The sequence below is a fragment of the Diuraphis noxia genome, unplaced genomic scaffold, assembly GCF_037042655.1.
Source record: "Diuraphis noxia isolate RWA-SAM2 unplaced genomic scaffold, SU_Dnox_SAM2 contig0002, whole genome shotgun sequence".
Classification (NCBI taxonomy): Eukaryota; Metazoa; Arthropoda; class Insecta; order Hemiptera; family Aphididae; genus Diuraphis; species Diuraphis noxia.
The window spans coordinates 17,008,281-17,024,965 of NW_028301712.1; the positions used below are offsets into that span (position 1 = coordinate 17,008,281).

At 26.6% G+C, this 16,685-nt stretch overlaps 1 protein-coding gene across 1 annotated transcript in view; it reads left to right on the top strand.

Moving 5' to 3' along the window:
* Positions 1-7,594: 7,594 nt before the first annotated feature.
* The window catches only part of SLO2 (slowpoke 2), a 198,300-nt gene continuing 189,209 nt past the window's right edge, over positions 7,595-16,685 (top strand). The window contains exon 1 of the mRNA XM_089218918.1: positions 7,595-8,081. The gene's annotated coding sequence lies outside the window, so the exon portion shown is untranslated. The remainder of the gene's footprint in view (positions 8,082-16,685) is intronic.

The window sequence follows — 16,685 nt, forward strand, 5'->3', positions numbered from 1 at the left end:
TTTTCATAAAAATTATTGATTTGATTAAAAGTTATTTCATTTATTGAGTCTTCCTGTTACATCCAACCTATATATGATGTAATGTATATAATGTACGTATGATTGTATTGCAAAGTAATAGTAACAGTGTTGAATTTTTCAAAATACATAAATATTGCTTTTTTCTACATAAGATATATTTGCGTGCTATATCATGTATTTGCAATGCATGAAACTCAATTAATGAGAAAACAAAATATCAATTTTAAAAGTTAGTTCACCGGAGAGATTGAAATATCGCTATACAATAGGCTGGTAAGATATTAGTCACTGTGTTCTGTGAGTAAGACTGACGACGACGTTTAAATGAAGTGGTGGCACATTTCATTGTATTTTTGTTTTTAGATTGGATTTTTCCCAGTGGTTATAAATTTTTGGATGGTATAAAGGTGTCAGCGATAAATAAGTAACAATGTGCAAAGTGCTAAAATTAAGCCGTTGTACAAAATTGTATCAAAAGTTCAAAGAAAGAAGATCACGTATTTCACGTAATTATTTTGTGCAAAAATAATATTATATTATATAAAATGATGCCCATAAAAAGTTACTACTTCATACATCTGAATGTGTTACTTTATGGTGAAAGTCAGATTATTTCAATAAAATATTATATTTTAAATATTATACAAATTATATAAATAGCTCATAATTAATATTTTGAAAATTTAATCATATACTAAAAATAATATTTTAATTGACGATTCAAGTTTCTGTGATTAATATATTTTTTGTATAGGTACTTTAAAATATTAAGAATTTTTTGTGGAAAAATCAGTATTTTATGTATGAATATCCGTCATCTGATTTCGTTAAAATTGAAATTAAAACATCATAAAAAAATGTAGTAACTTAACATGTATTTTTTATATTTATAATTTTATAGCTTTCGAATTACAACAAAATCAAACTACTTGTATTGCGTAAATATTCTCATTTTCCAGATTATTTTGAAAAAGTAATTTAAATTTGATATATTTTCTATCTACCAACAGTACTAACAATATCCATTTTTCTATCAGACTTCTATACTTCTCAAAACTTATTACATAAGTATTTTTACCACTACAAACTATGATATTAATATGTACAAAAAAAATTAATATCAGTATCAAACAAATCATTCATCGAAGCACGGAGAAAAAAACGAATACAATATTATCTTATATAATATTATCACTACTCGAAAAAGGTTCACATTACATACTGAGTAGGTTTGTGTCACATAGGTACATTTTTTTTCAGAAAAATTATATTATTTATTATGTAGTTGCTTACAGACAATTCACCCTCAAAAATATTATCTGTTTACACAACATGTGAAAGAAAAAACATATTAAGAATTTTGTATGTAGATGGATATTATCATAATATTATTATCATCACAACTTATCTTTAATATTATAAATTGAAAAATGTTGATAGAAAGTCTATTACGTCCAATTCATTGGATATTCCGGTACAAATATCGTTTTATCGATTTACGCGTAATATCATCAAACACTCAGAGGCTTAATAAAACCATTGTATACACATTTCAAAAAGTTACCTATAATGTTATTTTTAATAATTAATATTTTTTTATAAATCAGACATTGTTTATATATTATAATAATATATAAATTATCTATAAATATGTTATTACAGCGAATTAATTGAGTAGGAATCCTGCCAGAGTTAAATACATTTAAATTTTTGAACAATAGTTATTATTATTTTTTTTTTTTTTCAATAAAATAAATCTACCTTATCAGAATGGCACTCACATTCTGTGAATTATTCACATAATACTTTATTATTATCATGGGAATAGATTCAAACTAAATATTCTAGGTTTTCAATTTCCTTAAATCTTAGTATTTTAGCATATATTTGATATACATGTCAATATTAATTTACTAATTTATAAACAGTTAATATTGCATAAAAAAATTATTTTCATAAAACGAATTTTCAGAAATATATTAAACTAAAAATTTTAAAAGTCTATTAAGTATGAATTTTCATAATATGTAATAATAATATACACATCAAAATTATTAAGTTTCATGATTTACATGTGGTCCACAATTCATATATTTTTAAGAATCAAATTTATTTTAGAGTAGGGTTTTTCTAGTATATTTATAATAATTTAAATAATGTTCATACAACAAAAATTACCAAAACCATTTAAAAATTTTAAAAAAATGTAATTTATCTTGTGGATAACAATGGTTCTTTAACATGTTAAAAATTTAAAACGTTTTTCTTATTATTTAAGCATTTTGCCTGAGCGTTGAGTACAATTTCATGTAAAATGACTACCAGGATAAAAATTTTTCATTTTTTATGCTCAAATGATATTTAGATATGTTCTGAAAAATGTATTAACCCTAAATGTAGTTTATTGTGTATTTAAATAAGGAATGTTAGGTTAAGTTAAAAAAATATTAAGAAAACAGTGAACAGTTGAGTATTTTTACTTCCTTATTGGTTTGAAAAATATCTTAGTAAAGTACATAAAATATATTTATTTAAATACAAATTATTTTTAATTTTTAAATTTTTTTTTAATTGTTTGAGGCATCAACTGCATACTTATTAGCTGGCGTTACATATTTAATTTACTTTAATTTCTTACATACTTGCTTAATTTCTACTTATTACCTATATTTACAGATTTACATTTTAATCTAAGTTAGAATATTCAAATTAGTTGAGTAGAACTCTGTTGAGTTGTCGAAATTTAGGAGTTTTTTAGTCGTCTCGGGAATGGGTGATAGCATCTCATATAGTGTCTCGGGTAGTTTTAGTTCAATGCGCCTTTCACTGAATTTACGACATGCTGTCAGTATATTCTTGACTTTAGTGATTGTTTTACACGTCAGGCATGTTGGAGGGTCTTATTTGGCCATGAGATATCCGTGAGTCATGCGGGTGTGGCCTATTCGTAGGTGGACAAGAATTACCTCGTCTCTTCTGGACATCTCAAATGATTTGGGACATGGTAGTATCGTATGTTTTATTTCTCTTAGTTTATTGTTATCATATTTCGCCCAGAGGTTTTTCCATTCATCCATGTACTTGAATTTGATTGGTTTATCAAGTCTCTGTCAGATATGAGGGAGTATACTTCAAAAGCGGTGGTACCTGTTGTTTCTTTTACTTTTAGATCAGCTTCTTTGTTACCTCTTATGCCGACGTTTCCCGGGATCAACGCGAGTGATATACTATTTTTACGTACATAGAGTTTATTAATTATATGGTAGATAACTGGTTGCGACGTATTTAAATTGTATATGCTGATTAAATTGCTTAAAGAGTCGGACATTAATAGATATTTCTTAATGTTAGTATAGTGAATGCTTCGAATGGCTGTAAGTTTCGCTAGGACTTTTACAGTACAAGTACTGCATATCTTATTAGTTTTTAATCATATGTTTATATCATTTGATATCACGGCTAATCCTGACTTCTGCTTGATTTTCGACGCGTCGGTTAATTAGATATATCGTTATTTACACATAAACATGTGTAATACCTATTATTTCTATTGATTACAAAACTTAAAGATTAGCATTGTTGTATATTTGGTAAATAAGGAACTTACAAATAGGTTTTACAACTATGGTTTTTAGTTTTTTACGTGTGTAATGAAATATCATATTTGACCTTTTGTTCGACATATTTTTAATTGCCTCACAATATGATGAAGCTGATGTTGCCAGCTAGATCAATGGTCACTTTTATATCAAATGTTTTAAAACTTTTACAGTCATCGACTTTTAGATTATAAATTGTTTAAATTGTGTGTAATGTATATATTTTTGTTTATTGTTGTACAAATTATTATAAAAATAATATAATTAATATAAATTAATACAATATTAATAATAATAATATAAATTAATATTTAACTAATATATTATAATATAATATAATTATTATAAAAATTAAAAGTAACCAAGATAGTCTGTGACATTTTCAAATGCCCCGACGCAATTGATGTATACCTTTTTAATATACCTTTTTTATGGCGGCGCAATAGATTTATACTATACAGGTAGTGTCCCAAAACCGGGCGCAATTGACGAACACCGGCGAACTGATACAAATTATTATTGGAAGTGTTAGAAGTACTTATTATTTAGAATATGATATATTAAGATATTATATTGATTGAATTACTATTTTTAAAATTAAAAATCATGAAAAGTTTTTGAATAATTAACTTACTAATTGGTATTTTGCAGTAAAAACACAGAAGATGTAAGGTTAATATTCTCAAAATTCATAAAATCAGAGATACAAGAAAATTAAATAGGTATCACTGAATAAAAAGTTTTATCTGCATGGATTACAGAATTATATTCATAATGCTCATTTAAAATTGTATAAGTTATTATTTCAGGTATATTTAATATTAATTAATCTGGGTTTTCTTTATCAAACAAATAATTTCAATAATACGAAAATTAAAAATAATAAACCATACATGTATTAAAATCAACTAAAGCAATGTATTAGAACCTTAAATTTAAGTCATGTATAAATCTGATGCACTTATAGAAATCTAAAATTATTATAGTTCCTTTTTTAATATTCCTTCCATTCCTATTTAATTCGGAACAGCCATATTTGTTCTTAAACTTCCATAGGGAATCACCTCAACCTATTTTTTTACTCACAATAGATATTTTTGTTTTTCTCTATTCAGTTTATTAAAATTCGGATTAAAATAAAATTGGAATAATACTTAGATCACGAAAATATTAATATTTATTCTAACTTCCTTTTAGAAAAAATACTAATATCTTATCCTATTCAACAGTTGAACAATATTATTGATCATCACAATATGTTAAAAATTGCACTAGACTTGTTGTCATGACTCATGAGTATGAAATTAAAAATAAATTATGTCTATAGGAAAGAAGCGTGAAAACGGAAGAATATTCCTAAATTATGGCCTAATCTCAGTCAACGAAGGCTACTAAAATTGATCTGAACAGACGCAGTTGTGTACGCTTTTATTTAAATCAATGTGAAAAATGTCCAATAAAATTTTAAAGACATACACTCAGGATAAAAATATATTAATATATAGCAATTAATTTGAACGTTGTGAAACTTAAGGAGCATTTTATTTTGAATGACCCATTTACTTGTTTTTAGTGTAAAGAATTCGGACTCTATTATAGAATCTTGTAAAAATATTTAATATGACCTAAACATTAAAAATACAACATCGAGAGAGGCAGAATCCCCAATTTATTATTAAAGAAGCCAGCATAAAACGCATAAATTTCACAGAAAACTCATTACTCCGAAGGCAACAATCCAAAATGGCAATTGACAAATCTACGGCATCATAGAGTAATAATAACCAAGTTCTTCAACCCTCTCAACAGCATAAAATGTTTTCAAATTAGTCTGAAAAATACCAAATCACGCTATCGTCATCTAATTAACAATATTACTATATGTGATGATATCCTCGCATTCATATTTATAATATATCGTAGATGGCTCTAAAACAAAAATTATTACCGTCTACATAAAATTACAGTCTAAATCAAATTATTGTAATACCTACCTTGTTAGTATTATTAGTAGTTGGGTAATAATTTTGAACTTGCACCGATCGTTCCTTACGAATTAGATGTTATGAGCTGATAATTCTTGCTGCGCTTGGTATATACATATATATCGTAATGACATTATAACCGAATCTAATTTAAATTTTATGATTCATCGAACGTATAATATCACAATATATTATTATATTGTTTTTGATAGATAAAGGTATAATATCAATAAATAAAAGGCCTTTATTATATTTGTTTTGTATAACATTGCATATTAAAAATATGTTCAATAGACTAAACAGTTGTCTACCGAAACAGCAGGTATGCGCAATAATAATATAATTTTTTTATTTATGTTTTACGAGATGATATTATTCCGTATCATAACTGAGAGAGACGCTAATTTACAAACAAATCGCATAACATAGCTGCATAATTCGTACAATGTTATAGCAAAAACATGCGTAAAATATTTTATTACATTTGATTTTAAATTAGAATACCGTAAAATATCATTGTAAAAACGTAATTTTTATTTCAAATAAAAAGAAAAAGTCAACAATATTCATTGTATTTCTACTAGACATAATATATTGTAAACCCGACTTTCATGGTGTTTTTATGCATTTCTCAGTACGACATATTATGTTACATTATTAGCCCATTATTTTTAGTGCCATTTTGAATTGCAAAATGGGTCATGACAATAAAGTATTGTTTTTGGAGTTAACTGTTTACACTCTGTAATCTATCCCTGACTGTTATCAATTCGGTGTTAACAACTTGACTATAGAAAACCAAAAGTTCGTCGTTTCGTTGATTATAGAATATTATATTATATAATCAATGGTCGTACCGGATAAATGCGACTTTACGCTGCTCCGTGAATCCTGAACCACGATTTCTGGAAATGTCCGCATTGTGATTGACTGATTATTAATAGTTACCTAGTAGTTAACTATGATGTTTTTAAGTAAATACTATGTTATATTTCAAATAAAGTTAAAATCCAATCCAGCTCAAGTCAAATGTTTATAATTATGTAGTTACTGGTTATGAATCTGTATAAACCACAGTATTCAAATATTCAAAAATATTAAGACGTCTTAATAATATAGTTTGATTTAGTTAATACATTTTATTTTTTATTATAATACTGTTGATTTTTTCGTTTTATGCATTTTATGGTAATTTCTAATTGTGCTTTGAATATATTCAATATTGTTAATAATTTTAAATGATTTTATACATTTTTATGGTTGTTAGACATTATCCAAAAGTTCTCGAATGATATCATATTATCCGATTAATATTAACATTAACCAAAATTTAATAATATCCATGGTGAGTAATGTTAACAGTTAGCTATAATTTTGTAATATCCGGCTAATGTTGACTCTATCCAAATGTTAACATCACCCGTAATATATATAGTTGACAAGACAAAACATTAAACATGCAAGACCCGGTTGCCTATAAACACATTATTGTATTTACACAAGATTACAAGACTACTCATCTGTGGCAGTATGGTACCTATATTATAATATACAAAGGTTATTTTTGACGTATGGTAATAAGTAGAAACCATATTATTATTATTATTCCGAATCAGCTGTGAAAGTCAACGCTTTTCCCATCAGATTCGGCGTTTTGTTATTATTTTCGTATTATTTGTATTCCTTTATATCTTTGTATGTAGACAATATTATGTTCCTATTGATAAGCTCTCAATTTCCTTTCGTATGGTAGAAAATATATTTTATTGCCGAATAAGTGGCAGCGGCGGTGTACGCGTATATTTATTGTGTGACGTGAGGGTTTCAAACCTCCACGGTGGCGGTGGCGGCGGTGGCGATGTTGGCGGTGGTGATCGCAATAATAAAACGTTTGCCACGTCCGATCGTTCGCGTTTACGCGAAAAACCTCCGCCTGCGTGTTTCGCCCCGGCGTGGCTTGTTACTATCATACTACCCGCGGAACACGTGAGAAACCCGCTGACTGTCGCGCGATGCGGTCTCTACTCATTCGTCAAGCCGGTCGCGACGCGTACCATGTGGCCGCGCATCGTCGGAAAAATTCAATATCTGACCAATAACTGATTGACACCACACACTGCTCGTCGATAAATCATAACATAATACGATAGTAATTATAGTATTCGATATTTGTTTCGTTTTCGTTACCTTCATTTCGACGGTTTTTCGTTCCATATATTCTGTCCGTCCTCTCTCTCTCTCTCACACACACACTCTCAATCTTGCTCTCTCACAAACACACCCGACGACACGACACCGACATACGTCATCGATCATTAAACGTCGTATTATTCGCGGTCCGGTCTGTGTCCGTCTGCTGTTTCGTCGCCAGTGACGCACATACCCCATGCGTGGCATGATCGGCCGTTGAACCGGGAAGTCCGAATGCCAGCGCGATCGCCCACAACCGCCGTGTAGCCGACTACTCACGACACAGGTAAGATAACAGAATGGTCTCCGACCGTCGGTATCAATAAACTATATTGTGTTGTACACGCACGGTTCAATTTCCGGTCCGCTTATATGCGATATCCGGTCCACGGGAGCATCCTCATCTGACGTTCACCGAACGAAACAAACATAGTTTTTGTGCATTCCCACCGTGTGGTTTTGGTAGCCCAACTACAACGGGAACAAGTCGCGGTGACCGATTTAATGTGGTTTGTGTGTGGCAAATTTCTAAGTTAAATCAACATTTAAACACGATACTAAATTGTTTGAAAAAAATTCGCTAATGAAGTATGTAGGTATTACTGTATTAGTTATATATTTATATATCATTGACATCGATACCTAATATGAAATTCGTTTAAAATAATAACTACATAACTGGAAATTATATTTGTCATACATCAATTACAGTGAAACCCGTAAATATCAGACAAATAAAGGGAAATTAAAAATTATCTTATATAGAGGCATATTGGAATATCTATAATTTTGGCCAGGACATTTTGCCCGTTCAGGTTCCACTGTATAATATATTTTCGCATAATTTGTATGATGATAATAATAATAAAATTATACAAATTATGAACTATATTTGTGCTGAAGACGACTACTTTATACAATTTTAGATTGTTGATAAAGACGTGGGCCCTAGTGTGTTGTAACCTCACTAGTACTCTAATTAGTCTGAGTTGCACATCTTATGAAGGCGATTTCAGTCATTGCTGAAAATTATTCAATAAGTACCTACCAATATTATAAAAATAACAATAATATTATTATGATAATATGAAAGTGGAGACATATAGGTACTTTTATACATTTACATATTCAACTATTTTAGAACGTGAACAAAATGTACCTAATAATAATATTACATTGTAATATATAGAAACTAATAGGTTGGTCGATACAATGCTTTTATTGCATACGTATCTATGACGTAATAATTGTATTAACTATATTGGAAATTAAGTTAGGGAATTTATGAAGTAACCAAAAGTTCGTCAGTCGTTTTTCCGAATTTCAAACGTTATAATGTAACAACACTATTATAAGTTTGTACCTTTATAGGTGATACTTTTATCACAAAATACGTTCTTACTTTTAATAAATTATTGTGCCTACTAAACCATGATAAAATCAGTCAAACTTTAAATAACAAAGCCCTAGCTATTTGAATTCCTATTAATCTAATCTTTTATTGGAACTTAATAATAAATTATTTAAAAAATATGTTACACACGTTTTAAGGAATTATTATCAAATGTGTGCCAATATTTATAATAATTATTTGTAGTTTATAATGCATTGTTTAAATTAAAAATATAAACTTATATCAAGTGATTTAATTACTCTATCGATTATACAAAAACAAAAAATATTTATTTATTTATTTAAAACCGTGTATAGTTTTTGAATTATACAGAAACAACATTTATATAACTTGTATAGCTCATAGGTACACTAAAATACTTTGGTAATAGAGTAGGTATTTAGTTTTTGAAACTACCATTGTACCTACTATTTATATTTTAGATACACGTCAAAAGTTTTACATACCTCGGTAATTTATATTAATTACATAGATATTTTAAAAGTTATTAGCTGTGATTGTACAAGGGAGTTTTCTTACGTTTATTTATTTGAAGGTTAGAATGAAAAAACTTTTTAAACTAATGTTAAATGTTAAAATATCACATTTATAAATTAACATTAAAATATGTTGCTACTAATAAGTTAAATTCTAGAAGTTCAAATTTGTGTTTAATACAATCATTTTTTCACCTTTAACAAAAAAATATAAATAAATTAAAAATGATAATATAATTAATAGATCCTAATAAAGTGTAACAACATTATAAATTGTACAATAATAATGTAGGATTTGTTATAGATTATAAATTAATTAACCTCTATATAGTATTATCATGACACAAAAAACAAATCCGTATTAGCTCATTTAAATATTAATCCAATTTTTAGTTAATCACTTTAATAACACTTAACATTAATGATGCGAATCTATAAACCAATGAACAAAAGTTAAGTATTCAGCTTATTTTTAATGTATTTAAAATATTATATTATAATATAAAGCATAACAAATTTTCATAAATTAATAAAAAAATATTTAATTAATATTATCGATGCATGCCTATTTAGCAAATAATGTGATGTTAGTATATTATACCTAAGCTAGTTTGAAATATTATTGATTTCTAATAAGTAATAAACATTAACTAGTTAAACTTGTTTAGATCCAAGTCATTCTGAATTAACTCACTAATACCTATAAAATGTATAATATCTGTTTAACGAAAAATAAATTACAATTTTTAATTTTTACTACTTATTCAACTTTTCAGTATAACGTGATTATTTATTTGATTTTCTTTTAAAATTATAATGTAAAAATGAATTAAAAGTAATCTGTAATCAGATAATATAACAAAATTAAGTATCCGAATTTCGTATTTTAATTAAAAAGCATAAAAAATAATTTTTGTTTAGGAAATGTAAGACGCTTGAAGTTTTCATTTTATCAAGAAAAACGTGTCCTTGTAGGTAATTTGTAAAAAACAAATCGATAACATTGAGTTGTTATATAAAACTCAATCTCAACCTATGTGAAAAATATTATTCAAACAATTCAATCATACTTTGAAGCTTCTAATTATGATTTAAAACTATGTTTTCATATTATTTATTCCTACGTAGCGTAGATAATACATAGTTTAAATGAGCATGTCAAGTTGTTACATTTTATTTATTCCGGTCCTATTTAAATTTGTTTAATAATATTCATATCTTACTACCTATTGAGTATTGACCATTAATAATCGTTTATTATATTTATTTACTTAAAATTCTAAGCGGAGCAACTATTGAAGTGGTAAACCATTGTCTATAATATGTGTTTTGTTTTGTTTGTGTTTGATTTCTACTTTCTAGGAGCAATAAAAATGTTTTGATTTACTTCGAAGTTGGTTTATGGTAGAAAATTAGTTTTAGTTTGAATTTGAAATAAAGTAAGAGAGGGTAAAAGTTATAAATTATCAGAAATTTCAAAAAAAAAAAAAATTAGAAAAAAAATTATGAAGCAATGGGAACAAATTTAACGCGATACCCCACTATTCTCACATAAGTGGTTTTTAGAGGGATTAAAAAAATATATAAAATTCATAGTCACGATTTTATTTTATCAACTATGAAGTTTCAAAATTCTGAAATTCTGCAAAGTATTTCCTAGATAAGATTAATACATTTTTTTAGTTTTAACAAGGTATTCACAATCCCCCGATTTTTATTTATACATGTAAATGTAAATAATTTAGTACAGATCTGAACCAATTAAAAATAATAAACTCTCCTTGAACCTGAATTAATTTGTATAATTTAATTTTAGCAACTGAAGCTAAACAACAAACAATTAATAACTTATAATATTTCATAATTATTTTTTTTAAATGACTAAACATTTAAATTCTTTTTTAAAAACTGTATAATGAAAACATAACATTTTTAAGGTTAATTTATTTAATACAGAAAGTGAACCGATGCCAATTAATTGTTTTATTTTGTGTTAATGTTCTCTTCAGTTTGCATAGTGTTTTCTCTGAATAAATACTCGTATCCCAGTATATTTATTAACTTGGACAGATGGGTATTTCTTCAGAATTATTTTTATCCCTACACCGCTCTCGATGTCGAATTTTATTGGGCATTACATTAAATTATTGGGAATTACGAGTTTATTTCTTGAATCTTGATTTTGTTTTTGAGGAATAATGAATGGGACAAGAAACTCATTGTTGGTGTGTTTACACACTACACATCATAATACTTTTATGGTGAGTAATAAAGTAAGAAACAGAACAACGTTGTGATAATACTAGGTTATTATTTTCCTTATTTTATTTACTTCAAATGTCTAATCATATATATTATTTATCTGCTTATTGACCTGCAATTATGTTTTACCGAATAATTTATTGCAATAGTTCGATTATACTTGATTAGAACAAACATTGTTATGATTTTTTTTAACTGTAATTTATGTGGACAAAAATATTGTATAAATCGTAAAATATAACAGTCGTTTGAGTCTTCAAATACCAGATGATAAGTATAGCCTTTGAGTAAGGTGTTCTCATAGTTTATGTGAGAATTCGATAAGATTATTTTATGACGGAATAGGCACGGTATGACAATATTATTATTATTTGTGTGCTGCGTATTTTTCAACACTGGTATTAAAGTAGAAACACAACAGGAACGTATGAAAATACGTGTTTCTTTACGGTTGTATACTTTTTTCATCTAATGTATCTGTTGGTATACTGTATTTTCCATTTTCTAGTACTTCCGAGTTTTCCTTCGCTAATAAAGACCGTTGACCGGAAGTGTCCGTATAATGAAATATGTCAAGCATTCACATTCACTACACGTTGTACATCTCAAGGACACTTGTGTACAGTCATATAAAATAATTTTCTTTTCATTTATATTCTAGTGGTACACATACGATAATCATGTTAATTTAAGGCCATTGTTACAAATAAATAATTTCATATCATATTATTAAATCCAATGTTAATATTATGGTTTTCGTATCATTTTTGTAGGACGAATTATACCGATGAATAGTGAAACTATAGAAATGTGTGTATCATACATCATGCGTTGAATTAAATACATTATATAAATTTTAGTATCTACAAATACTTTGAAAACGTTGAAAAATAATTAATGACTGGCAAATATTTATTTTATTTATTTATAGTGTTTTTTAGAACGATACAATTATATAGATACAATTTATACTTTTTTTAAAATATTATTCAATTTAAAGTTTGTTTGAACACTTAGGTAAAAATCCAATCAATTTTTAAATTAAATTAATATTTGTTCTACATTTTATCATTTCCTACGGCAATTATTATGTACAATTCAATAATTCAAATATTATGTAATGTTGAATGTTTTCATCTTTGAAATATTTAAGATAATAGATAAAAGATCGTAAAATTCCTAAGATAGTTATTTGAATTTTGGTTTATGTTTTTAATAGGCACTTGATGACACGATGGAACATTTATAATTTGATAAATTTAAAATGTTGGAGTCATAATAACCAGTATAAAACACAAATATATAGTGAATATGTTTCTCTCTCATCTCATACTTCTAATTAAAATACATTTTTGACATGAATTTTTAAATCATATTTATTTTTATTCAACTACTTAAATACGATTTATGAGTAGGTATAGACTATATACATTTAAATATAAGAATTACATTTTCTAATATAGTAACTAACTATTTATGTTTATTGTCTATCAAATATAATTTTCAATTGAATATAAGCCATATTATAAATTTTAAATAAAATTTTTTTTTTAACTGACAAAAACTAAGTGTACCTATAATATTATTGTGTTTTATGTCTCTGTAAAATTTCTTTTAGTGACTTGCATTACTTTACATCTATGGTAAATTATCGTATGGTTTCTGTGGGCTTAGAGTTATCAATATAAATTAAATACTCGTTCTTTGCTCAAAAGTATTCTAAGTCGTATCAAATTATAATCTGAGGTGATACCTATTCTTCTTTTACTAGAAATTCTTTTCATATAACATACATAATTATACATATATTATATATATTTATAATTTCTGTACAAGATAATTCTCCAAGCATCCTGATCTATTTTTATTTTTAGAAAATCTATTTACACAAATTATGAATTTTTAATCTTTAAATTACGTTAGATTATCAAATTCATTGATTTTTATTCAATTTAAGAATAATTATGTGTCAATATATACCTACCTATCTATTTTTTATTAAATTAAATCCACTCTTTTTCCTTTTAACTATCAATCAGGAGATTTTTTTTTTTGAGACCAAATTATACAAATCGGAATTATAGTTCTCAATAATGATTTTATCTTTTATATCATAAAGTATAGAACAGATGTAATATTTACTATATAATTTATTACCTACTTAATAATAGTAACAAAACTTATTTTGCTCAGATAATTTTTTCATATAATAAAATATTTATATTGATTCGTATATTTTACAGATCATTATATCCTCAATACTTTAAAAATATAGTTATGAAAATACTAGTTCAAATTCGATTTATATATCAACATTTCGAAAAATGAATTTTTCAATAATTGTCATTAAAAAGTAGGTTGACATTAAAAAAATCATGTTTCTAAGTTTGTTAGTGATAAACGATGTTCATAAAATTGCATTCAAAAATATTAAAGAAGGTACTTAAAAATTACGAAATTCTGAATTAACTTCAGAAAATTAAATACAATATTAAAGGATAAACTTTGAGGGGTGGGTATGCTTGATGAATTATCTTGAATATAATTAAGATCAAGAATTTCTAATTAAAGCTGTGATGGACAGTCCACATAACTTCATCTGGTTGGTATAAATTAGTTATAGCTGATATTCCTCAAGCTCCTTGTTTTCTTAACTCTTGTTTCTCCCATGGTGTTTCATAATATCTCATTTACCAGGCTTTGGGATGATACACAGCTATTTACTAGCTCATGATTTTAATTTGGGGCTTAACTGGTATATAAACTGCTTGCCTCATCTCGCAGATGATATTCTCAAGTTTCAACACATTCTTACATTTGCCAGCCCCTGTCACTGTCCCAACTATTATAAACGAACTCACTATTTTATTTCTAATCCAATATTGAACAGGATTTGCACGAACTCGTGTAGACCATCATTAATGCATTAATTTCACTTAAAGTTATTAAAAAACTGTATAACCATCCCAAGCATCGATTTTTATTACTTTATGAGACAGTTATATGCACATTGCACAGTGTTCCATTTATAATGAATATAGTTTACAACTTAGTATATTATTTAATCGACAGTTTAAAAATGACTTTTAGGTAAGATATATGTATATGTAATATTGTAGGCACAGTGAGTACTTAAAATAAACCGTATTCAAATAGACTACTATTAGGTATGTTAAGTCATAAAAATTTTATCACTAAAAGTATAGATGAATACTGAGCTGTTTTATTTGTGTTAGTAAACTATTGGTTCCGGTAACACTAGAGCAATATTAGTTTTATTTTCTACTATTCTATAGTTCTATTTTTTTGCTTAAAATAAGCCAATAATTGTATAATGTAACTTTATATACGATTACTGAAAATAATATAACATAATATACTCGTTATTTATTTAAAAAAAATAGTTTAAAACGTATTTACTTATATATACTATTAAACTAAATTAAATATGATTAGAATTTAAAATTGAAATTGCAATCTTAAATTGTATCTGAAAATAAAAATCCTAATAGTATAGTACAAAATTGCTGGAAAATAAATTGGCATTTACATAATAAAAAATTATTTATTGTTAACCGAATAACAATAAAATACAAAAAATAAGATAAACTGTGAAATTCAAGATGTCAAGATGATTTATTTACTACATTTAAATTGTACACGTAATAATATATCACATACATTAGAATAAATAACTTATATCTTAAAAGATAAAATTATTATTTTTATTAGTACCGATTTTAATTTTCATGATACTCTCGATGAGTAATATACCAGTATAATGTAAATAAATCTATAGAGTTTCAGTTGGGTAGTAAATATATCTCACATCAGGTTATGTTTTTAAATTTTTGGAGTTTCTAGTTATGTGATACACTGATACAACATGTTAAAAATCAGATTATCAAAGTGATTCATGTTTTTAAAATACCACATGTTAAATTATTGTTATGATGTTTACAGTTGAAGTAATTTATTGTTTTTGGTTTGAAGAACATTAGATAAGTGACTGCATTAACCAGCTTTTTATAATGTTTAGAGTGACATATGCACAGTATATGTAGTAAAGTGTTAGTAAAGTGAGTAAAATTACATGAATTACAGATGAAGGAAGATATTTGAGAATGCGATCCTTCGTTTATTTCTAATTATTTATTTATTGATGAGGAAATTTCCGTGAATACATTTTAACGTTTTACCGTTCGTTTATGATTACTCTGGCGTAGTTATTTAAAATTTATTTATTTTATTATTACGCTAACGAAACATTTCCCTTTCAAACTGTCAGTAAAGGTTTTTCATAATATATCACAATAGTAGCAAAACACCATGATATCATAATATCATATTCTACCAGCGCGCGGCTCCTTAGAAAACAACGACGAGCTAATTCTCATTCACAACAGCCAACGTTGACAGCACAGTAAATCGTTTGAAAGTAAAATTCTTCATAAGTTTTTGGTTCCTATTTTGTACACATTCAGTATAGTACTACTCATGTACACACATATTATCATATTATTATTATACCCATAGTATACCTACTTTCTACCTTCACACAGGATGATAGTAATACGAGTAATACGTTGTTCTTCTTTTGTATAATAAACCTAGCATCTGATATAGATACACGTTGTAACTGATATTCTGTCTTACAGATAATTTATACTTTCTTACCATAATATTATCATCATATCAATAACATAATATTCTTAACTGCAGTTGCAAGTTGCAACTA